Source organism: Alosa alosa, chromosome 9 (assembly GCF_017589495.1).
Source record: "Alosa alosa isolate M-15738 ecotype Scorff River chromosome 9, AALO_Geno_1.1, whole genome shotgun sequence".
Taxonomy (NCBI): Eukaryota; Metazoa; Chordata; class Actinopteri; order Clupeiformes; family Clupeidae; genus Alosa; species Alosa alosa.
The window spans coordinates 3,255,292-3,268,776 of NC_063197.1; positions in this window are offsets into that span (position 1 = coordinate 3,255,292).

Here is a 13,485-nt window from a genome sequence, read left to right on the forward strand (position 1 = left end):
AAACAAGAGATCGTGTGACACCGGCCGCAACGGCAGCCGGAGCATCACGGCGGATTCGAACCGACAATGCTACTGGCACATTTCTTAACAGCACCGTCTTCTCTATAGTGCCACGGAGGCGCTGCTCAGCGCAGTGTTCTGTATTATAGACATTATTAAAGTCTCGTGACCGGTAAAACGGGAGATCGTGTGACACCGGCCGAGCTGCAACGGCAGCCGAAGCATCAAGGCGGATTCGAATCGGCGATGCTACTGGCACAATTCTTAATGTGCTCTCAGCACAGTACGGTCTTCTCAATAGTGCCACGGAGGCGCTGCTCAACGCAGTGCTCTGTATTATATACATTATTAAGTGTGCTTGCAAAGCAGCACACTTATTGTTCTTCTTAAGTTTTATTATTATTCCCGTCTCCCTAATTTTTTGTCAGCTCTAGCGCCTAGGCCCTTCGAGACAGAGACAGCGTTCCAACTTTAAAACGTCCGGTCAGTACCGGTGTAAGTTGCTCGCGAAGATGACGTTAGGTGGGCGTGTCATTCGTCCGCCATATTGGATTGAACAGAAAGCGAAACTAAATTTTCACAGGTCACAAATTTGGTCCGAATGCCACGAAACTTGACATACATTATCCTTGAACCAAGCCTCACAAAAGTTACCAAAAGGATTTTTGATTTTCGAAAGCGTTTGCCCGTCACAGCCAAACGAAATCGACGGCAAAGCTCCGAAACAGGAAGTCGTCCATATCTCAGGAACACTGTCACATATCGATACCAAATTTTGTATTTGAACTCGGGACTCCAATGTGAGGGTGCATAAGCTAAAAAAAAAAAAGAAAACATTCCAAAAGTTTCCAGCATTTGGCAAACCACCCACCCGTATTTGGCAACTATCACCTTTCTCATTTGCAGTTGTACATCTATCACAATGCCTTCCAAGTATGCACAATGTCTATGGGCAGCCTTGCCCAATTATGAAATCCTTGCTCAGTGATATATTGACTTACACACTGAAATGGCAAGGAGAACATTAGCTATTTATTGCTGACATAGTACAGTTATTTTCACATTGACGGTATTCAAATGAAATTTTTCATTATTTCATTTCATTATTTCAGTATGCAAATGCATATGTTTGCGGGCATTTAGGTTTTACTGTGTTGTTTTGTTGTAAAGACATGCAAGGCATTCTGGGCCATGTAATGAACAGTGGTCGGCAGCACGCTTTGAGTTCGTGGCCAAGTACCTAAAATATCGGTTTCCATGTGTATGTGCTGGATGGTGTGCTTCCTTTATGAAAGTAAGTGTTTTATTGAGTTACAGACATAATGAGTCATGTTGTAGTGGTCAACATCAAAGTCAAAGTCAAAGTCAAAGTCAGCTTTATTGTCAATTTCTTCACATGTTCCAGACATACAAAGAGATCGAAATTACGTTTCTCACTATCCCACGGTGAAGACAAGACATATTTTACCAATTTAGGTCCACAGACAAACATAACATTCAAGTAAACAAAAAAGTAAGTAAATAAGTAAATAAGAGGGCACATATAATAATGAAAAAATAAGAGCAGCAAAATGTGGTTGAAATTGTGCATAGACAGTCAATAAAAACACTAGTGCAAATTCAGGCCAATAAAAGGCTTGGGTAGTTCTGTTTGACCTAAGTAAGAAGAAAGTGGCATAAGAAACATAAATGTGCCCCTTCTGTTATTAGAAGGCTAAGCGGAGAAGCATGCGAAGTATCATTAATTTCTTGTGTAGCTAGCTATAGGGAGGAGATGTATGTTGCTAATTGGGATTTATGTTTTTTAGCGTAATGCCATGGTCATTTGATATGAGATGCTTGCACTTGTAACTTCGTCACTTGTAACTTTAGGACTGCTATTTAGCACTTTAGTCCTAAAAGTAGCACCTTCCAAGTCTGTGAGCTTAAAAGAAGTGGCGAGGACTCCTAACTCCTAACGCGATGTTTTGAAATGCGTCTACTATTGTGTACAGGAGCTTCCACCCAGCTAACAATTTATGTTTTGGGAACCATAGTTTTTGGTTTCGGGAACGTTCGTTTTTGGTTCCCAAACGTTCCCCGAAGGTTAGTTCCGGGAACGTTAGTTCTTGGTTATATAAAACGTTCCCTGAATGTTCCCTTAACGTTATCTACAGTAAAGGTTTCAACCTTTAGAGAACCTTTCCCCTAACGTTCCCTAACCGTTGCAAACTTTAGAAACCTTCCCCTAACATTGCCTAACCGTTGCAACCTTTAGGGAACGTTCCCATACCGTCCCCTAAACATTGCAACCTTTAGGGAACCTTCTCCTAACGTTGCAACCTTTGCATACCAATTTTATTATTACTTTAAACTACTTTAAACTGCATGAGCAGGAATTAATAAACAGGCAAAATTGATGGGATTTATAACTTTAATATAAAATAATCAAAATATAAAAAAATATAGAAGGTCTAAAAATATATATAAACATCAGACTCCATGTTACCCAAGTATACTAAAACAAGGAATTTGACTTTGGTGGGTGCTCTATACATTCAACAAATAGTCAAGTCAAGTCAAGTTTATTTATATAGCACATTTCATACACAGAGGTCATTCAATGTGCTTTACATAAACAAAACCAAACAATAATAACAAATGAAAGCATAGAAGGGCAATATAGTCAAAGACTAGTTAAAAGGTAAAGATCATAATAAAAAGAAAACATAAAACACAAGGTAAAATCTTTTAAAAATAAAGAATAATTAGTAAGCAAAAACAAAGGCAAAAGTAGTAAAAAAAGTAATAAAAGACAAAGTAGTAATAATTATCAAGGCAGATTCAGAATTTGTAACTCGGCACAGTTAGCAGAAAGCATCTGAGAACAGTTTGGTCTTAAGTCTAGATTTAAAACTGGCTACAGTTGGGGCCTTTTTAATGTCATCCGAAAGTTGGTTCCACAGCTGAGCCGCATAGCAGCTAAAAGCTGCTTCACCATGTTTAGTTCTAACTGTAGGTTTTACTAGCAGGTTTTTCACCTGGGACCTGAGAGGACGAGAAGATGTGTACTGCTGAAGCATGTCTGACAAGTATTTAGGTCCTGCTCCATTAACTGATTTATAAAGAAGCAATAGTGCTTTAAAGTCAATTCTGTGGCTTACTGGAAGCCAGTGCAAGGACTTAAGAATTGGAGTAATGTGGTCAGTTCTTTTAGTTTTTGTTAGAGTCCTAGCTGCTGCATTTTGTATCACCTGAAGCTGTTTAATAGTCTTTTTAGGAAGGCCTGTGAACAGTCCATTGCAGTAATCAACCCTGCTGGAGATAAATGCATGAATGAGTTTTTCTAAGTCATGTTTTGACATCAGCCCTCTGAGTTTGGCAATATTTTTGAGGTGGTAAAAAGCTGATTTAGTTATCGCTTTCATGTGGCTGTTGAAATTTAGATCACTGTCAATTAATACACCAAGATTTTTAACAGTATCCTTTGCCTTCAACCCTTTTTGTGTCAAGGAGAGTGGCAACCCTAAGTCTTTCCTCATTTTACCAAATATAATTACTTCAGTTTTTCTTTGTTCAGCTGAAGAACATTTTGAGACATCCAGGTGTTGATTTGTTCTATACACTGACACATAGATTCAAAAGGACCATAGTCGTTTGGTGATAGAGCTAAGTAAATTTGTGTGTCATCTGCATAGCTATGATATGAAATCAAATTATTTTGAATGATTTGTCCAAGTGGGAGCATATAGAGGTTGAATAATAGTGGCCCCAAGATCGACCCCTGGGGAAACACCACAGGTCAAGGACGTTGGTGTTGAGGTACAGTTTCGATGGCAACAAAGAAGCTCCTTTCTTGTAGATATGATTTTAGCCAGCTGATAACTATGCCTGTAAATCCAACCCAGTGTTCTAATCTGTGTAGTAAAATATTGTGATCAACAGTGTCAAATGCTGCACTAAGGTCCAGTAGCACTAGGACTGATGTTTTACCTGAATCTGTATTGAGGCGTATGTCATTGGAAACTTTAATGAGAGCTGTTTCAGTGCTGTGATTTGCCCGAAAACCAGACTGAAAGTAATCAAAATACCCATTTGATGTTAGGAAGGTCAATTTTGCCAATAAAAGGTAGATTGGATATGGGCCTGTAATTGTTTAGCATGGAGGCATCCAGGTTATTCTTCTTGAGAAGTGGCTTTACAACAGCTGTTTTCAGTGACTTAGGAAAAGTGCCAGACAGCAGTGATACATTTACAATTTGAAGGGACATCCGCTATGAGGTGAAAAACAGTTTTGAAGAAATTGGTAGGCAGAGTGTCTAAGACACATGTGGAAGAGCTGAGATTCTGTACCGTTTTTTTCAAGTGTTTAGTAGTCTATCAAGCTGAACTCTGACATCAAGTTTAGTTTCCCTCTGTTTGTTGCTGGAAGTTCAGGTTGTTGAATTTGTAATTGAGCAGATATGTTGAGTCTGATTTTGTCAATTTTACTTTTAAAAAAAGATGAAAACTTATTAGTTGAGAGAAGTTCAGGCACTAATTGTGAGGGGGGATTTGTTAACTTATCAGTTGAAAATAGAATACGAGTGTTATTTGAACTTCTATTGATAATGTTAGAAAAGAAAGACTGTCTTGCTTTGCATATTTCAGAGTTATATGTGCGGAGCATCTCTTTATGGATTTCATAGTGGATCTGAAGTTTGTATTTATGCATTTTCTTTCAGTCTTCCTACACTCTCTTTTTTAGAAGTTTAACTGCTGGATTTTGCCTCCATGGTGCTTTCTGTTTGTCCTTAACTTTCTTGAATTGTAATGGAGCAATGTCATCCATAATGTTTGCCATTTTTGCATTAAAGTGATCAAATAAGTCTTCAAAGTCGGACAGTTAACTTGACTTTAGTGAAAGTGCTTGCTCAAAGAGAGCACTTGTCTGATCATTTATGATTCTCCTTTTTACCATCATAGCTGTGTTTTGAGTGTGTGGGGACATAGACACATCAAAGAACACGCAGAAATGATCAGATAAGGCCAGGTCTTTAACAGCTGTAGAGACATCGAGACCCTTTGTGATAACAAGGTCGAGGGTATGGCCGAGAGAGTGTGTTGGCCCCTGTACATGCTGTGTTAGGGAGAAAGTATCGATTAGTGCAATGAATTCCTTGGCATAATTGTTTTCAGGATTATCCACATGCAAGTTTAGATCCCCTGATATAATAAGACAGTCAAACTCTATGCAAACAACTAATAGCAGTTCACCTAGCTCTTCAAGAAAAACTTTAGCTGAATGTTTTGGAGGCCTGTAAATTGTCAGTAATAAAATCTGAGGAGAAGACTTAATGCATGCACACAGATATTCAAATGAAGTAAAGTCACCGAATGACGACTGATTGCATTGAAAAGACGTCTTGAAAATTGTGGCTATCCCCCCACCTCTTTTATTTGCTCTGGTAGCACTCAAGAAACTTGGGGGAAGTTTGGGGGAGCTGATTCGATGAGAGTAGCAGCACTGTTTGCTTGATTTAACCATGTCTCAGTTAAAAGTAAAAAATCAAGGTTGTGTGTGCAAATTAGATCATAAATTAAGAATGATTTGTTTGAAAGAGATCTGATATTTAGGAGTGCTAGTTTTGCTGTAAGTGTTGGGGAAATATGATCCATGGGGGAAATCTGAGGTTGATGTGGTACGGGTAGGAGATTGGACTGGTTTACCCTATAAGCTCGATGCATTTGTGTTCTATTTCTTGTCAGTACAGGAATAGAGAATGTCATGGGCTTACTGGGTCCCGGCATGTTCTCAAAACTACTGTCAGTACCATTTATATTGCAGGGACCCTGAGAATATCATGCAATACAGTCATCATATAATTGTCCCTTGCTGCTGCCATCTGTATTTTCCACTGCACATTCCATGCTATATGCTGGCTGAGAAAATGAACTAAGAGGTTGCTGCTGCTTAAGAGATCCTTCTAAACGGGGAGGGGGAGGGGGAGGGGGTGGAGGTGCCCTTCGCTTCTTTGGTGCTAATGATCTTGGGCTAGTAAAATTCTGCATGGCTACTGGTAGCAGTCTCCATTCTTGCAGAGAACATCATGTGGGTGGGGATGGTGATGGGTATTCAGGGGATCCTGTGGAGTTTGAGTGGGTGGTGGGATGACAGGGTGGGGATGGTGATGGGAGATTAGGGGGGTTTGTGTGGCCTGGGGAGTTTGATTGGGTGGGGATGTGATTGGGTGTGGGTGGTGATGGGAAATCAAGGAGGTTGGGGTTGAAAATTGATCCAGAGTCTCCATCTGCCTGCTGAGGTTCTGGGAAGTTTGTTGCAGATGCTCCGCTTTCAGCATGTACAGTATTCCAGTAGTGTATTCCATGTTGTTGTGTCTTTGTGGTGACAAGGAGACGACGGAGGTGGGGAGGGGTATTGGTACTGGTGTTACAACATGACCCTTCCTTTCTGATATCCTCTCGGCAGCTTTGATAGGTGCTATCTCCTCATGCTCATCACATCCATTTGTTTGTTGAGATTCCAGGGAGTTTGACGCCAGTGATTGACTTTGAGTCATTTTAGCAGCACCCATCTTATCTTGTCCAGTGGACATGGCTTGGCATTGTTGAGCTGGTTGTTTATGTTTCTCCAAGGTCTGCATTTCAGTGGAGGCTAGCGGGTGGTTATCAGAGGGCCCCACAGCAGGGGAGGTTGGGCATATCTCTGTTTCAGCCTGTGCAGAGTGTTTTGGTTTAGCTGAGTTGTTGAGGTCATCCGCTTGTTCCGTCTGTATGGCCACTGAGCGCTTATCAGAGGCTCGGCTCAAGGTTGGCAGAAAAAATGTTGGGTGCAGGAGAGAGAGGTGATAGTATTCGGTTAAGATCTTGGCCCCAGTCCAACTCAGCTCTGTGCTATTTGGTCTGAAGTATTCCCTGCGATTCCAAAAAGGTTAAAATTGTCAATAAAATTCATCCCAACTGAAAAGCATGTTTTTTTGCGAGCCAGGTGTTTAAACTGAATAGTCTGGAAAATACAAAGCTTCCCTCTGCTGGGAGTGGGCCACTGATGAAAATTTGTATTCCAAGCTCATATAGGGCCGAGAAAAGTTCCTTGAAATCTTCTTTGACATACAGCTGTTCTCTGTAGATGTCATTTGCTCCAACATGCACAATGATGCGCTTGATAGTTGCATATTTTGACACCAGTTCTGCAAGCTTGTTTTTGTGTCAGACACTGAAGCATTTGGGAAACAACATACAATCATCCTTTCCCCATTTATATGTCTCACAGCAGAGTAAGCCTAGAACGAGGGTTGTGGGATGAATAGGTGTCGAAGTGCTGCATCTTGTCTGTGCCCATCTTTCTATTGTTGTGGTTTGATCGCTGCCTGCTTTGGGTCTGTTCCTGGGAAATTCCTCTCTCCGCCCGGAGGCATTCAAATCTGTTCCATAGTGTTAGGGGCTGTGGGCTTCCCTTAGGACCACAAGCCCTGTAGTAGTTTGCTGATCTGTCTGTATTTCTGATAACGAGGCCTGAAGTTAACATCTGAATTTACTGGTGTTGAGGTAATTACAGTTCTTGTATTACGCTTTTTTTGTTTTGGTCTGGCACCTTGCCTGTGCCAAGGCTCTGTACTCACATTTCCCTTTGTGAGGTCGATGCATTCATCTGCTCTATTAGCATTGATATTAGACTGCTGGGTTACATTCTCTGCATTTCCAGTAGTTGCTGTACTCACTTCATGAGATGCCTCTCGTAGTTCATCTGTCGTTGATGGAAGGGCATGCATCTTTGATTCCAAAGTAGAAATCCTCTGTTCTAGCTCAGTACATTTTCGGCATGATCTCCTGGGTCTCTGGCCGGAGGAGCGTATTTTGTTTTAATCCAACTTCAAGGTGAATTGCTGTTCAGTTTTTGCTCGTTGACTTGGCTGGCTCATTTAAAGTAAAAAACTAACCACTAAAGTTTCAGATCTAAATGTACTGGTTTCACTGTTTTTGCTAAACTAGCTTGTAAATGAAATAAAAGAATGAAAAAGAGTGGAAATTGCTAAAAGGATAGGTGAAGCAGGAGCAGTGTGAAATGCGTCCTACTCGCTTGAGTAGGAGAGAGAGAGGCAGACATAGACAGAAATAGACAGACATACTGTACAATAGAGACAACAATATACATTGTGGCAGATACCAACACAATATACAAAACAACTATACAAATAAGACATAATACCAATATAAGTACACATGGAGTGTGATGTAGAGTGCAAAGTAATAGTGCAAATGTAGTATGCAAGACACATATTGGAATGATAAAGTATGTAATGTGCAGGTTCATGGTCAAAGTGGGGATGACCCCACTTATCTGCAGTTCAGGAGAGTGACGGCAGTGGGAAAAGAGTTGTTCTTGTGTCTGGTTGTTTTTGTGTGCAGGGATCTGTAGCGCCTGCCAGAGGGGAGGAAGTTAAAGAGTGTGTGTGCAGGATATGTGGAGTCTTTGGTAATGATCTCTGCCCGCTAGGTCCCAGAGTACAAGTCCTGGAGGGAGGGCATTTTGTTCCTCCTCTCCTGCAGCTCAGTGACTGTCGAGCAGGACGACAGCAACATGTCATTCCCTAGGGAACTTGCATTGTAGGCATAACTAAGGGATGCAATAACACCACCAACAACCAAAACTAGCCTACTCATTGTCAACATGTACATTAAATGTAACGTTTCATGTGAATCAAATTAAAATGTTTTCTTTGCAAACGTAGGCATAGGCATATGGTGACAGATTCATTTAATAATGCTGCTGTGTGAATCACGGTAAGTGCGAATGAAGTGGCCACTTCTTAATGGGACGCACTGTATGGAAGTGGGCTAAGTAAAATAGAGATGTTTCAAATAAGATAAGGTTAATCAGAATTCTACGATATGCCCGCTTGACAACGGCAGAGATAGAACTGGCCTTTGGCCATAGCAATTATCCATTTAGAACGATTGGCCTTCATAGCAACCAAAGATCTGAGCTGTGTTGCAATGTGAGGCAAAGTATAGAAAGGTGATAAAATATACAGAGACAGGTCAAGAAATATAGTGCAATGTAGACAGTAGTATACAGCTGATTTACAGATGGTGGTTTAGAGTAATATGAAGTATTCCTTTATTCTGAGATACATCTGAGATAGGCTACATCAATAGGCTCTCAAAACAACCACAGGCTCACAAAACAATCCCAAACAGACATAAGGTCTTTATAGAGCAAATCCATATAGATTATTTGTCAAATAAACCAGTATAACATAATTTGTGGGATGGAATATAACATTCACACTCATAGCTCATATTTTTTTAAATAAATCAGTGAATAAGTATCCTGACAAACAAGCAGCTTTTTAATGCCTTGGTCATATTTTATAATTTCAATTCCTCTGTAGGTTACTTGATAGCCCTTTGAGAGGCGCAAGACGCGTGACATTATTTATTTTTGCAGCCAATCACTGATGTCATTTTACTTTATTGATTTGATCTCAGTCATAGAAGCTAAATTCGAAGGCAGGCCAAAAGTAAAATCCAATGAACCGCATTCAACCCGCAAGCCAATAGTTGAATAGCCCTCTCCTAGAGCTTTTGAGGTATTGCCACTGCTCCAACGCTGAAAGGCACTGTTACAGTGCCTGGATCAAGCCAGGTTCAGCATAGCGTATGCCACTGTCTGCTCACGTTGGTGACCGGACCAGGGCAAGCACACTTTCGCAGTTCCTGCCGGAAATGCAGTCTAATTAATAATGTTATTTGCATGTTGCATTAATTGCATGTTTTTCTGATTGCTTGTTTGATGGACTGAGTGTTTTATTGTTGATTTTGTAAGGTGACCTTGAGTGTTGTGAAAGGCACCCATAAATAAAATGCATTATTATTATTAGTAGTAGTAGTTAGTTATCTCCCACACTGTGTACTTTTTATCAAGCTTTTTTGACCTTGCAGTCACCTTCCTGTCGTCTTCCCTTAGATCTGCTCAGCCTCCAGGAGGCATCGATCACACTGGACTACAGAGGAGAGCTGGTCAATACCTGATCTCTGTCCAACCACACCACACTCAGAATGGTCCTACGTACCCTTTTAGAAGACATTTTCATACTCAACCATTCTGTGTCCCTCTTGACTGATTCTGTATTTCTCTTTTTTCCCCATCAAAGAAAAATATGGAGTATTTGGGAACATGGTTTGGAATAAGTATGTTGGTTGGTTATGTATTGCCATCAGTGCTCGAATTACGTGGGAGCCAGAGGGAGCCGAGCTGCCATAGAGTGAGGACTGGCTCCCATGAAAGCAACAAAGTCAAAAACCTGAGGGGGTCTCTCATATCTGAAGGTGTCTGGCATTGCAATTTAATCAAACAACCGCTCATTATCCATCTCTGTGCGATCTCTTACCATTAAAGACGTTAAATGAAAATATAGGCTACTACGGAACGTAGACCTACCCTACGCTCTTGAACGCAGCATGACACTTCACCACCACACCACTAGACTATATGAGCAAACCGTATACGATCGTTTTGACAGCACTCGCAAATCTGAAGAAGTCACCCTGCTTTGATGCGAGTGTTTTGTCTATTTACATAGGCGTTCATTGGGCTAGCCTATGGTTTGATATGTGCTGAAAAGTCCTGTTTGCTGTTGAACTTGCGCTTCACCTCTTTTATGTTGATTGACAAAGCCATAAATTATGGCCCATAATGCAGCCTACAATGATGATCTGTAGCTATCCTCTGCCATTCAGAGCTCCGGAAAGTTCCCACTTCCCAGATATTTTGAAACACCTGTTAGCAATCGCTGATGTCGGAATATGGCTACCCGACAACATCTCCGTGCAAACTCAAAAATTGTTCGTCTATTAATTTTCCACGGTTCAACAATACTAGAACATAGTTTGGCTGCAATGGCTTATAATTTCTGCCAGTTAGTGCTTTTTCCCTGTGTATAAGTTATACTACATGCATTATTGTGTTTGACACTGAGGATAGCCTATCTGAGACGGTGGTCTGGTTCAAATGAGTTACGTTGTGAAATTGAGAATGGCACAGACTAAATCGTTTAGACTATTTCTTTGTATTGTGAAATTGAAATGAAATATGGACTATTACAATCAATAATATGTTGAAATTAATTAAAAGCAATCAATTTCTATGAAAAATCTATGTCTGTTGTGTGCGTGTGTCAAGGTAAAGCCTAGGCCTACCGTGCACATATTGTACGCCTAGGCACGGGGTGTGCCAACTTTTTATGAGATAGAGAGACCCCCTTAAAGACAAAAAGATAATTCGAGCCCTGATTGCCATATATAAAACCCTTTTTTCCCTATCTCATTCACTCTCCCTACTCCTCTCTCTTGCATACGCTCACACACTTTTCACTAAATTTCCTGGTTTTCTTGTCTTTCATGTCAGACTCCCTGCTTTGTCTCCTAAAATATTCACGTCTTCTGAAGCCTTCCCTGTGGGTGAGCCACCACTGAAGTGCATCATACAGAAATGTTAAATGAGAGATGCAACATGACATTGGACACTGTGTATCCGCAGCCTGCCTGCACAGCTTGTATTTGGTGAAATTGCCTCTCTGACAGGAGTGCTGATTGAGGCCTGGCATATCCTCATATATTCACCACAGGCTCTCTGCCCTTGGCTCAGACTTATTAGGCCAATTAGAGCTCTAATGGGACCTTAACAAGCCCACATGCACGGACCCTTGAGGATGTCTGGTCATCTAGAAATGGTTCACATTGAAACCTGGTAATTGGAGCCAAAACAGAGAGGACATTACATGCTCATAATGATGTTGCTCATACACAAATACACACACATACTTTCACGTAGTTGTATGCACTAGTTGTAATCGGGATCACAACTACATCAGTTATAGGCTGCATTTGTCTTACATCAGCGCTGGCAGGGAATTACATATGCAGAACATGCAGGTATGGACCATCTAGCATGATGAATTACATATGCAGAACATGTAGGTATGGACCATCTAGCATGATGAATAACATATGCAGAACATGTAGGTATGGACCATCTAGCATGATGAATAAGAGAAACGGTCAAGTCATTTATGGTTTCCCTTCTCACAGAAGCAATTGCAGGCTATCCTTGTAATTGATAGTCAGAGGCTTGCTGTTTGCACAGAACATGCCAAATAGAAAAGAACACAAAAAACATTCTATCAATTCAACACCAGCTGCTAAATATAAAGCACTGCTCTAGTTGGCTCAACTCTGGAAAAAGGAATGTTCATTACTCACTGTGACATGGCAGTAATGTGGAAGCAAAGTGTAGGGCAAGTATACCAATATTGGTTCCTTGAAGTTAGTCATATTAGTCATACATTGACATGATAATATTTACCATTGGCTTGGATATAATGTATGTTCTTTATATTATGTCGGCATTGGGTTCATGTACTCATCTATGTGGTCTCTGCACATTATTCCTGTATGTCAGCATATTTATAAAATAGTATCATGGATCAGAATTCATGATGGATTCTGAATTGTTGTGATTCAGCATTGCCTTTGGTAGCCATAAGTCTTGGTGTCCCTCCCCTAATAGAAAACATAGGCCTACTGGGTGCTTTGGTTTCCATTTTTCTTTTTATGTACTAAGTTCTCACATTGGATGTAGAAGAACATTTGAAGTAAAAAGGAAGCAACATCACCTAGCCTGGCATTCAGAAATTGAGTCTGGTAACACGGCGTTTGGATTTGATTCAACCGATACACCGGGGGAGAATTTCTCTGAAATCGAGTAGACCTAACCTATCAGAGAAATGAAATATGTGAATCCTGAAGGGAGACAAATACCTTAATTGCTGTTTTCTGTTTGCCTTTTAAAGTTGATGTGCTGTCAATATCTTAACAGCGGAATTTAAACATCTCACTTCTCTATAGCGGCTGCCTTCTAGTTGTAAACAAATTCAATTAAAGCATACAGTACTCAGGTGGGTTCACAGGTGGATGAAGAACACCACCGGGCATATAGACCACTTCTCAATGGACTGACTTAAACCGAATTTCCCAAACTCAAATCTAGTAGACAGGGTCAATTTGGCCCAACCCAGGCAATCTTGGCCCAACCCAGGCAATCTTGACGGGGGGTTTTCAGCTAAGATCCTATCTGAAAGCAAGGGCAATATACTGATGCTATTCTGAAAGCTTGTTGAACTTGCTACCAAGTGCAAAATGGATCTGAGCACAGGCCAAATCCTGGATGAAATCCTGTCTCAGTCAGCAAGAGACCTATACTTAGAACCCTAAGCTGTTTTTAGGGCATTTTCACGACCTTTATTCATAAGGATTTATTCTGGTCATTGTAAGTGCCACACACACATATTATATGTTGTTGTTTTTTTCAAGAAAGTCTAGGTTATCCAGATCTGCCATCATTTCATGTATTAGTACTAGCATTGATTTTATTTTGATTTTTAAAGAATTAAAATATAAAAAGCGTATTATAAAAATTCTTATATTTCGACATGTATCTCACCA